Source organism: Lutra lutra, chromosome 10, assembly GCF_902655055.1.
Source record: "Lutra lutra chromosome 10, mLutLut1.2, whole genome shotgun sequence".
Taxonomy (NCBI): Eukaryota; Metazoa; Chordata; class Mammalia; order Carnivora; family Mustelidae; genus Lutra; species Lutra lutra.
The window spans coordinates 65,238,477-65,250,638 of NC_062287.1; the positions used below are offsets into that span (position 1 = coordinate 65,238,477).

General features: G+C 36.8%; 1 protein-coding gene and 1 pseudogene across 2 annotated transcripts in view; one reads left to right on the top strand and one right to left on the bottom strand.

The window, feature by feature from the left end:
* SBF2 (SET binding factor 2) overlaps nucleotides 1-12,162 on the bottom strand; it is a 483,767-nt gene that overhangs the window by 154,030 nt on the left and 317,575 nt on the right. The gene's annotated exons all lie outside the window — the stretch shown is intronic.
* Nucleotides 7,080-10,213, top strand: LOC125078548 (60S ribosomal protein L28-like; annotated as a pseudogene).

Genomic DNA, 12,162 nt, shown 5'->3' on the forward strand with positions numbered 1-12,162 from the left:
TTAAACTATGTACCTATATCTGACAGAAAGTTCCCTCTTTGCTCTTAATGTTTTTTCAAATAAATTTTAGAGTATTACTAAGTTCCTCAAAAATTCCAATTAAACTAATTTAAAAACAGCCAAAGGACTTAAAGAGACATTTCTGCAAAGAACATATAAAAATGGTCAATAAGCACATGAAAAGATGCTCAATACCACCACCATCATTAGAGGAACATATGCAAAGTTTCTTCATTAACTGTAAGGCTTAATGTAGGTCTTTGTTATGTAGGTTTTACCAAATGAAAGCTTTTCTCTAATATAGTTTCCTAAGAACTTTTCTTTTTCTTTTTTTAAAGATTTTATTTATTTATTTGACACAGAGAGAGCGATCACAAGTAGGCAGAGAGGCAGGCGGGGGGCGGGGGGAAAGCAGGCTCCCCACTGAGCAAAGAGCCTGATGTGGGGCTCAATTCCAGGACCTTGAGATCATGACCTGAGCCAAAGGCCCAGGCGCCCCTGAGCCACCCAGGCGCCCCTTCTAAGAACTTTTAAACAAACACACATTGGATTTATCAAATGCTTGTTCAGTACTGATTAAAATAATCCTAATTTGGGGCGGCTGGGTGGCTCAGAGGGTTGAGCCTCTGCCTTCAGCTTGGGTCATGATCACAGGGTCCTGGGATTGAGCACTGCATTGGGCTCTCTGCTTGGCGGGGAGCCTGCTTCCCCCCCCCCCCCCCCCCCGCTCTCTGCCTGCCTCTCTGCCTACTTGTGATCTCTCTCTGTCAAATAAATAAATTAAATCTTTAAAAAATAAAATAAAATAAAACAATCCTAATCTTTCTCCTTTAATCTACTATTGAGGTAAATTACACAAAAAGAATCCTGGGATCAATTCCACTATATCATGTTTTATTTTCTAGTGCACTACTAGAATCAATTAGCCAATTTTTTCTGTATTTCTGCATTTACACTGATATGAAAAAATGGAACTAATTTTACCTTTCCTTTTATTGTATTTTTTTGTTTTTGGTAGTTTTACACTAGGCTAATAAAATGGTAATAAAAAACATAATGTTGACTGACAAAAGAAACAGAATGAAATATATAACACACCATTTACATACATTAAAAATACATGTGCGCTAATATACATTTTTAAAGAACATCTGCATAAAATAATATGTTAAACACATTAAAATGGGGGAGATTGGGAGCATAATGGTTATAAAAATAAGCAAACAAGTAAATAAAACAAGATAGGAATCTTGCACAGACCAAAGATGATTAAGGCGTTATGAATTGAGGACGGCTAGGATTGTTCTTAGTAAGAGAACTATTACTTACTAAGAATATTAAGTAATAAAAAAAGAAAAAGGATCCTGAGATCACGGAATTCAGAGCAGAGGTAAGAGGAATCTTGGGAACATCTAGTCCAATCCCCCTGACAACGTAGGAATCCTTTGTCAGCTTTCCTGAAACTGACTAAAAAGTATTTTGATGCAATGCTCTATCAATGGGGAATACAGATCTATAAAACAATCCATATCACCATTAAGTTTTAAATGTTAGCTCTAATATCACCATTAAGTTTTAAACGTTAGCTCTAATCTACCCCCTCCCAAACTTACCAGATAAGAATCTCTGATAATGGGGCCCAGAAATGCACATTTAAAAAATTTAAGAAAAGTTTTAGAAATGACTGCACTAAATAATAGGACATTAATTATTCAACTCTAGCTACCTATCAAATTTACCTGTGGAACTCTAAAAAAAATACAGATCTTAAGCTTCATCCCTGATGATTCTAACAAACCAGGTATGAACACTTGAGATTTAAATATATCAATGACAGTACTGTCCACCTGCATGTGAACTTCAAGTTTTACTTTTAAACAGAGGTATGAAATAGTAAACTATCCATCTATATTCTCTTACCAAGATATTCCTGTGCATGAGACATAAAAGGTGAATAGAGCCTGGCTTTGGTTGGGGATTAGATTACTAATAGTCACTCCCCTTATCAACAGGGGATGTGTTCCAAGGCCCCCAGTGAATGCCTGAAACTGAATAGTACCAAACTCTACACATATTATGTTTTTTCCTATACATACATACCTATGATAAAGTTTAATTTATAAGTTAGGCACAGCAAGAGAATAACAATAATATAATAGAACTATAACGATATACTGTAATAACAATTATGTTAACGTCTTTCTCAAAATATTATACTGTACTCACTCTTTTTCTGGTGATGATGTGAGATGATAAAATGCCTATGCGAGAAGATGAATTGAGGTGAATGACATAGGTATTATGACACAGAGTTAGGTTGCTGTTGACCTACTGACCTATCGATGAATAACCAGGAGGAGGACCATGGGCTTCTGACTTGTAACTAAAACTGGGGAAAGTGAAACTGTGGATAAGGGCAACCCTGGGTAACCAAGAAGGGGTAAAAGCTACAAACCTGTGTAGGGATGGAAACTGTCTAAAACTGAAACTAAAATTAGCTACTCATATTACATTCACTTATTCATTTACTCATTCATTAAATTTTTATTGAGAAACTACTTCATGCCAGACATAATGGAACATACAGAAAAGTCAAAGCAGGCAGTTTCATTTTTCATTATTTGTAATAAGCACAGTTGCAGGGTCATGATGGATAGGATGCGGGCAGTATAAGATACAGTGGAAGCACACAGAAGTGGCTACCAATCCATAATTAATGGGCTGAGGAAGGTTTTCAGGAGGAAGTGACATCTAAACTGAGATGAAAGGATGAGTAAGAGTTAGCTAGATGAAAGAGATAATGAGGGAGCGGGGACTAGAAAGAAATAGTGTTCCAAACTAAGGCAAAAAGATGTACAAAGGCCAGAAGACTGAAGGCAGTGAAAGATGAAGCTATAGAGGTAAGTCCAGGTCAAGATACGATTAGAATTTACTCTGAATGCAAAGGGGAAGGATTTTAAGTTGGGAAGTGACAAAATCCAAGTCAAATTATTGAAATATCACTTTGGTAAAGAAAGGAAACAGATATGGTAGGGGAAGGGCTCAGGATGGTTGTAGAGAAATCAGTTAAGTCAGTGCAGTTAGCAGGTAAGCAATGTCAGTGACTTAAATCAGGATATCGGAATTTAAGGAGAGAGAAAGTAGGTGGAATTGAGAGATACTTAGAAAGTAGAATATACAGGACTCAGTGGCTGATCACATAGGAGGATAAAGCTAAGAGAAAGTCTAATTCCATGTTTTAGACTTATTGGTGCCATTTGTTAAAATAGGAAACTCAACAGGAAGAGTTTGTGGGTAAAAGATTATTATTTCAGTTTGGAACAGAACATCTAAATAGCTTTGGGACATTCAAGCACAGATGGATAATAACTGGCAAGATATTCAGCTCTGAAACTTAAGAGGCAGATTTGAGCTTGAGACAAATTTGGAGGGCATAAGTAAAAGATGGTAATGGGGATGATTAAGATTGCCCAGGCAGGGGGGGGAATCTTAGACTGGCAGATAATCTAAAAGTGGATCTAAAGATGCAAATGAACATCACTATTTGCAAGGCTGAGGGAAGAGAAGCCATATCAAAATGACTGAAAAAGAAATTCTATAGAAGAAGAAAACCAGGAGAAATATTATAATCAAAGATAATGGAAGAAGGTTTTGTAAAAAGCATCATGAAATGCTACCAAGTGTCAAATAAGACAAGAATTGAAGTTTCCACTATATTTATCAGTAAGTTCTCTTCAATCATCTTGGTTGATTAGTGGTAGGTGGAGATTTGTCCTAAACCTTACAGCTGTTAGAATAATTAACTTCTTAATGAATTCTCTCCTAAATCTGAAACTCAAAATTGTAAACAACCAAGTTAGTTCTTTAATAAGTAACTTAGAAAAGTGGAATCTTATTTCAATAATTACTGCTTCCAAGTCCAAGGACAGTTGTGGTGAAAAAATAGATACCAAAGGTGCTAACTCAGAAGAGCTCAGCAACCCTTGAATCTTAAGCCTTGAACCCTCACCAACCTCAGGAACCATAATATTGGGAAGAAGAATTTTTTTCTTTTTGAAGACTTCTGGCTTCATTTTATACTACTTTGGCATGGGTTGTATTTATTTTCAAAATGGCTTTTTTTGTTTTTATTTTCTTGGCAAGTTTTATTGTGAGCTTTCTAATTATGAAGCAAAATTTTTTTCACCATGCTTTATATGATAGTATTTAAAATCGATGTGAATTATTATGTCAAAAAACTCATTAAAGAAGTAATTTGCCTTCCTGAGCAATTTTTCCATCTTTTGTGGTTATCTTTATTAAAAAATTATACTTGAAAAAATTAATTATATAATCATTTATATATTCAAATATATCTGAATACTTTCTGTGTACCAGGTACCATTCTGGATGTTGGGTGTACAATAATGAACAATACAAAGTCTATTTCAATTCGGTTAGGGTTGAGTTTTTCTATAGCAACTGTTATTTTTAAAAATGAAAAAAAAATCCACAAGTTTCCAGAATACAGGCTTCTGATCTAAATTTAAATTTAGCTAAAGAGCACCTAATTGCCACCTATTGTGTTTTGAAGAACAGAGCACTGGTGAGCTAAAGACACAGAGTGAATAAAAACAAAAAAAACAAAAACTAGATTTTGAACTCACTTCTTTGATTTATGAGCTCTGTGATTTGGGAAAACTATTTGGCCCTATTTCCAGATGGTAGTAGTGATTGTGGCTAACCCACTTTTAGAGCCAAAAGAAAGCTGAGGTTGTCTGAGGCCATCAGAGTGATACACGTACCCAAAAAGGGCAGGACAATTATGGGTGATGACTAGAAGGTTCTCTGACGAGGGAGAATGGGGAGTGAAATCAGAGTTGGGGAACAATGGTAACAACTTTGTTTTGGGGACCCTCCTGCTTAGGTCATATTCCACACGAGTAAAGCAAAGAATGACAAAAAGAATGTGTACATGGTGAAGCTTGTTGACTGCAAGCTCCATTTTAGCATGATCTCGTGGAGCTATTTAGTTGAGAAACTCCTAATCTCAGTATCTTTAGTAAAATCTTTTTCTCTCTGGCTGTTGATATTTCTCAAAGAACTGTTTTCCAATGTCCTGACCTGAGAACAAGTTGCCAGAGTTCTAGGAGCTGAAGGCAGAAAGTCTACTAGTATTCTCAATATTTGGCATTCACTTAGCTCCCTTGTTTGCAGGAAACCAGAATTTCCCTCAGCCAGACCTAGTGTCTCCCAGGGTAGTGATGGCCTCTCTTAAAAATAAATACACAAACAAACAAACAAACCTCTCATCTTCTACCAGAGTAAAGGAGGGGCAGCTGGCTGTTGACACAGAACTGAAAAATGATCTAGGAGGGCAATCCACCTGCATCTTCAGGGGACTTTCAACCAATCCTCGTTTATTGTTTTATACCCCCCCACCAAATCTCCTGTTTTCAGAGATTACTTGATGTCCCCAATCCCTGAGTCTTTTGCAGTTCCGCAAACTAGGCTGCTTCAAGGCTTTTACAACATCAGTTAGGAAAAGGCAGTCTTGAGTCTGCTAAATAAAGTCATTCACCATCAGCTTTCCAGTATCCAAAATGTCATTGCCCTTGTCTCCTCTCCTGTTTTGCCTGTGGGTTTCTATATTAAAAAAAAAAAAAAAAAATCCTTTACTTTTGTTTTACTGGGGTTTTATGTGGTAGCTGAGGTTCAATGTCCATATTCAATCTGTTCACTTTAACCAGAAGTCACTCTACCTACTTCTCTCATCTCCCACCATCTTTCTACCCTACATCTGGCAACACAGAAATATTTTTTAATTTTCAAAAACACAGGCCCTTTCTGTACTTTTTTTTCTGCTAACAAATTCCTCTATCTGGAATACTCTCCCTTTCATTTCTTGTCCAATAAATGCCTTCTGTGACCATGTCCTTCCCACTCAAAATCCGGTAATCCCATAATAGCATTCAGAGTTTTACACAAATCTCTATCAGTGCATATCTCACTATATTTTATTTACCTGTAAGATTTTCCTTCTGGATTGTGAACTCCTTAAGAACCAGGATATCTGGGGCGCCTGGGTGGCTCAGTGGGTTAAGCCTCTGCCTTCAGCTCAGGTCATGATCCCAGAGTCCTGGGATCGAGCCCCGCGTCGGGCTTTCTGCTCAGCAGGGAGCCTGCTTCTCTCTCTCTCTCTCTCTCTCTCTCTCTGCCTCCCTCTCTGCCTACTTGTGATCTCTGTCAAATAAATAAATAAAATCTTTAAAAAAAAAAAAAGAACCAGGATATCTTAATTACTTCAGTATGAAGTGTACCTCCATATCTAGTGTAGAGACTATTATATAGTAGAAATCAGTAAATGGAGGAAGAAAAGAGAGGAAAGAAGTAAAAAACTTACCTTGATTAAGTAAGATGTATTCTACTCATTAATATATTCTTAATGTATTAGTCTGTTTGGGGCTGCTGTAACAAAATACCACAGACTGAGTGGTTTATACAGTGGAAATTTAGGTGGTTGGAAGTTCAAGATCAGGATGCCAGCATGGTCAGCTGAGGGCCCTCTTCTAGGTTATAGACTTTTTATATTCTTACATGGTGGAAAGGACAAAGGGAGCTCTGTTGACTCTCTTTTATATAGGGATTAATCTCATTCATGAGGGCTCTATCTTCATGATCTTATCACCTCCCCATAGCCCCCCTACTAATACCATCACCTTAGGTGTTTGGTTTCCAACATATGAATCTGGGAGAACATATTCAAACCATAGCACTTAACAAAATCCCCAAATCTGCTACCTTGTACATATGAACAGTGCATGAATGTCCTTAAAAATTTCTAGATTGCTGGGGCGCCTGGGTAGCTCGGTGGGTTAAAGCCTCTGCCTTTGGCTTCGGTCGTGATCCCAGGGTCCTGGGATTGAGGCCCGCATCGGGCTCTCTGCTCATCAGGGAGCCTGCTTCCTCCTCTCTCTCTCTGCCTGCTTCTCTGCTTACTTGTGATCTCTGTCTGTCAAATAAATAAATAAAATCTTTAAAAAAAAAATTTCTAGATTGCTTTTCCACCTTCAGCCATGCTAGTGAGTGGAGCTGCCACGATGTCCACCCACCTACAAGGTACGGTCATGGGGAACTGCTCCAGCTTCCAGATCAAGAGAAACAGATTTACAGCACTGAGCCCAGTAATCTGAAGGCTGGCAACTCCTTCTGCTACACAGACTGATTCACTATAAGACTGTGGGCCTATGGCCAAGGGCAAAGGTGTAGTGGTAGTCATGAAGTAGAAATCTCAGTGAAAACCTGCCACCTCCTACATGCAGGCCACCATAAACAAGAATGCCTGGGCCACACTCAGCAGCATCATGCACGTGATCTGCAAGAACAAGTACAGCCCAGTTTTGCACATGGATGCCATTCACAGAGCCAGCACCATTCTGCAGAGCCAGAAGCCTACAATGGTGAAGAAGCAGAATCATCCCACCAAGAGCTCCTGGGCACCTGCCCTCTACCTCCAAAGCAATAAAAATGTTAACCACCTCAAAAAAAAAAAAAAAAATTCTAGATTTAGTCCATCTGATGGGGCAGTTTGGGTTTCTCATACTTCTCAACTCCTATGTGGTTTCCTATATTATTCTGAGTCAACCTAAGAAGCCCAATATAAGAATCTACCCAGCAACAAAGGAAATATTATGAAAACATTTTCTTGGTGTCTGGAATTCTCAGCCTCAACAAAATCTGGAGATTAGATGTTTGAAGGCTCTCTTTAGTAAGGCAGGATCTTTGGTTACTTTCTGAGATACTACCATGAGCTGAAGTCACACTTAGCCCAATGTTTAGTAGCTTGCTTTTTGCTTTTTTTATTCATAGTAAGACTTTCTCAATGCAAACAAAGTCACTGATCTGTATTCGAGCACAAGTTCCTTATCATGTCACAGACTAGCACTTCAAACAGTACTGTTTTAGACCACTTCACTATCTCCTCCTTGTATCTTCTCTTCCATATTTTCCATCTTCCTGTTTCTCTTTGCTCCACTGTGTAACTGCTTCACATATATATTCCAGTTCACTAGAATTCTCTCTTTCTCTGTATCTAGACTGATGTTTAACCTATTCTTTGAGTTGTTTGTAATTATGTATTTCTTTGTTTACTTGTTTAATACCAATACATTTCAAACATATGTCAAAGTTGAAAGAATTTTATACTGAACACCTGTGTATTTACCCCTGGATTGTACCATGAACAGTTTACTAGGCTTGCTTTACTATTTATCTATCCATAAATCCATATTATTTTTAGTGCATTTCAAAGTAAATAGCAGATATCAATTATTATGAAATTATTGGATCATAGGATAGATATACGCTTAGTTTTATCAGAATCTTTCAGACTTTTTTCTGATGTGACTGTACCAGTTTAAATTATCAACAATAAAGTATGAGATTTCCAATTACTTTACAACATTGCCAACATTTGGCATTGTTAGTCTAATCTCAGCATATGGGTGGGTTATACAGTAGTATCTCACAGTGATTTTCATTTGCATTTCTCTGATGACTAATGATCCTGAGACCATCTTCATGTGGTTACTGAGCATTCACATATTATTTTGTGAAGTATCTGTTGAAATTTTCCATTTTTAAAAATTGGTTTGTTCAGCTTAACTTGTAGAGTTCTTTATATAAACACAATACCAGTTCTTTGCCACATATATATTTTGGGAAAATTTTTTCCCAGTTTTGCCTATTCATTTTCATAATGGGGTCTTTTGAAGAGCATAAGTTTTAATTTTGATGTAGTATAATGATCATTTTTTTCCTTTTGGTTATCACTTTCTGTGATCTAAGAAACTGTTGCCCATTCCTAAGTCATGAAACTATTTCATATTTTCCCCTAAAAGCTTTATGGTTTCATATTTTATGTTTAGATTTATACTCTATACCTCAAAGTTATCCTTGTGTTTTATGTGACATAGAGGTTCAGATTCATTTTTCTCCATATGGATATTCAGTTATTTCAATACAATTTTTGGAAAAAATTTCCCTTTCCCTATTGGGTTTTTCTGGGTTTTTCAAAAATCTGTAAATGTGCGTCTATTTCTGGGTGCTCTTTCCACTAATTTATTTGCTGATGCTTATGTCAGTACCACACTGTCTTGATTATTGTGGGTTGATAATAAATCTTGAAATCAGGTAGTATAAGTCATCCAATTTTATTCTTTTTCAAGATTTTTGACCATTCTAAATCCTCTGCATTTCCATATAAGTCCTACAATCCACCTATCAATCTTCATAGAAAAGTTTATTGCAATTCGGATTGGGATTGCATTCAACCTACAGATCAATTTGCTGAGAACAGACACCTTAACAATACTGAGTCTTCCACATCCTCTGAATTTTTAAGTGATTATACAAACTCAGCTGGCCATTTTTGTTAGTTTCTGATTATTGGCTTATTTTGTACTCAATCTTTTATTTATTTAAATATTTTAATTATATATTCAAGTTGGATAATTCCAAAATATTTTTGAGAGTGCAAATCTGTTGTTGCTTGTTTCTGTCGACATTAATTCATACTGGCTCACTTCCTTGGTATTTGGTCATTTTTAAATAGTGAGTGCCTATTTTATTAAATTTAATCTGTGGGAACCCTGACTGCCTAAACTGGAGCTGCATTCTTCCAGAAAGGATTTACAATTGATTCTTTTTTTTTTCTTTTTTTAAAGATTTTCTTTATTTATTTGACAGACAGAGATTGCAAGTAGGCAGAGAGGCAGGCAGAGAGACAGGAGGAAGCAGGCTCCCCACTGAGCAGAGAGCCCGATGCAGGGCTCGATCCCAGGACCCTGAGACCATGACCTGAGCTGAAGGCAGAGGCTTTAACCCACTGAGCCACCCAGGCGCCCCCTACAATTGATTCTTTTAGAGGAAAGGGTGAGGGGCATGTCACTATTGCATAGGGATTATTTTTTTCCTCTTTTAATGTCCCAGCCTAACGCAAAACTCTCAGGTTCAAACAGCTCTCTTTATAGAGGACAATGCTTAATTGTGCTCACAATTTTGGTTTTCCCTATTTGTCCTTTTCCTGAGAGCAGACGAAGGGCCTATTAGAAATTTCCTTTTCTTCTTAGAAAAAACAATGTGCCAAAATCACTATTTTTCTTTTTACTGTTTTTCTTAGATCTATTTCTACTACATTAGTGAGAAGGTTCTTCTAGCATGCAGTTGTTTATGATGCTGAAAATGGAGGACTTCACTAGTTTTTTTTTTTTTTTTTAAAGATTTTATTTGAGAGAGAGAGAATGAGAAAGAGACAGAGAGCATGAAAGGGGGAAGGTCAGAGGGAAAAGCAGACTCCCTACGGAGCAGGGAGCCCAATGCGGGACTTGATACCAGAACTCCAAGATCATGACCTGAGCCGAAGGCAGTCGCTTAACCCACTGAGCCACCCAGGCGCTCCTTCATTAGTTTTTACAATTATAATTTATTGTTAAAAAAATTTTAGCTGTGGGATGCCTGGGTGGCTCTGTGGGTTAAGATCTGCTTTTGGGGGAGCCTGGGTGGCTCAGTGGGTTAAAGCCTCTGCCTTTGGCTCAAGTCATGATCCTGGGGTCCTGGGATCGAGCCCCGCATCGGGCTCTCTGCTCAGTGGGGAGCCTACTTCCTCCTCTCTCTCTGACTGCCTCTCTGCCTACTTGTGATCTCTGTCTGTCAAATAAATAAATAAAGTCTTAAAAAAAAAAAAAAGATCTGCTTTTGGCTCAGATCATGATCTCAGGGTGCTGGAATTGAGTCCTGTAATGGGCTCCTTGCTCACTGGGGAGCCTGGCTGTTCCCTTGCTTGTGTGCTCTCTCTGTCTAATAAAAAATAAAATTCTTTACAAAATTTTAGTTACGATCCTGACATCATGTATCTGCTAAAGTTTTAATCATGTCTCTGCTAAAAATGAAAAGAGTTAAGGCCATGATATTTTTGGAGAGATTTATAATAATCTCAGTTATAAAAACACCCAAAATATGATTAATTATTTGAAATGAGATGATACATAGGAATACTCTATAACCTCTACAAACCAGTCCTTTAAAAAATAACCTTGGCATTGAAAGAACCTAATAAATAAAATAGTCCCCTACAGTACTCATGTTCCACTTAATTTTCCCTTGAGGACAGGGAAGGACAGAATAACTTCAAAATCACGAAAAGCAAAAATTGCTAAAGTTTTTGAATTGCTAGCTAAAAATTAGTTCATTTAGTTAAGGTTTCTTTCTTAAAATACCAACACAGATGTTTGGCCTGCCTTGAAACTCTATGCTTTTGTAAAAAATGTTCAGAATGTCACGTTAAATCCCCACAAGTAACATTGTTGCAACAAGAATATAAATACTAACAAATCCCAAGTTAGTAATAAATAACCCATTAAAATAAAAATATCACATGTGAGCCCATTTATAACTGAGAAGAGCCTCTCTATAATGTTAAACAACAGCGTGTGCTGGAATAAAGATAGGATCCATTTTTATGTACTTATGACATACTGAATGAAAAAATATTAAGTGCCTTGGCCGAGGTGTATTTGAAAGCAGAAACAAATCCATGCCTTTTGCTCTCCAGAAATATGATTATTCAAATGAAAAAGGAAAATATTTGTAGCCTGAGGGTACCTGGCTCTTCTATAAATGACTAATCAGTGTACGCTATAGCTAAGTTTAAAGAAACCTTAAAACTTAATTCCTAAGTTAATAAATAGCACAAAAAGTATTAACGGAAAAAAAGCTTCCTAGAATAATTTTTATAGTTTTATTAGCAATCATAGGGTTTCAAGAAATTACCGAACTTTAGGGCTTCTAGAAACCTTCACCTGTTAATCAAATTTCTTTGTTCTCCATAATTATACTATCTAAGTAATGGCAGCAAAGTAACAAAAGACAAGGCTTTATTCGGGACAAATTTATTGTTTTATTCTTCTTATAAAGGTGCTCAATGATTTCCTTCCTACAAAAAGAAGATCTTTTTTTTAATGTATAAAATGTATGCTTATGTTTTATACAAATTAACTACGTGTGTGTGTGTGTGCCTAATCCATCTACCAGAAGTAACTACTGTTGAGGATTTACTGTAAATATCCTTCTAAATTTTAGTACGTTATAATACACACGTGTAATTTTAGGTAAAAAACAGAATCA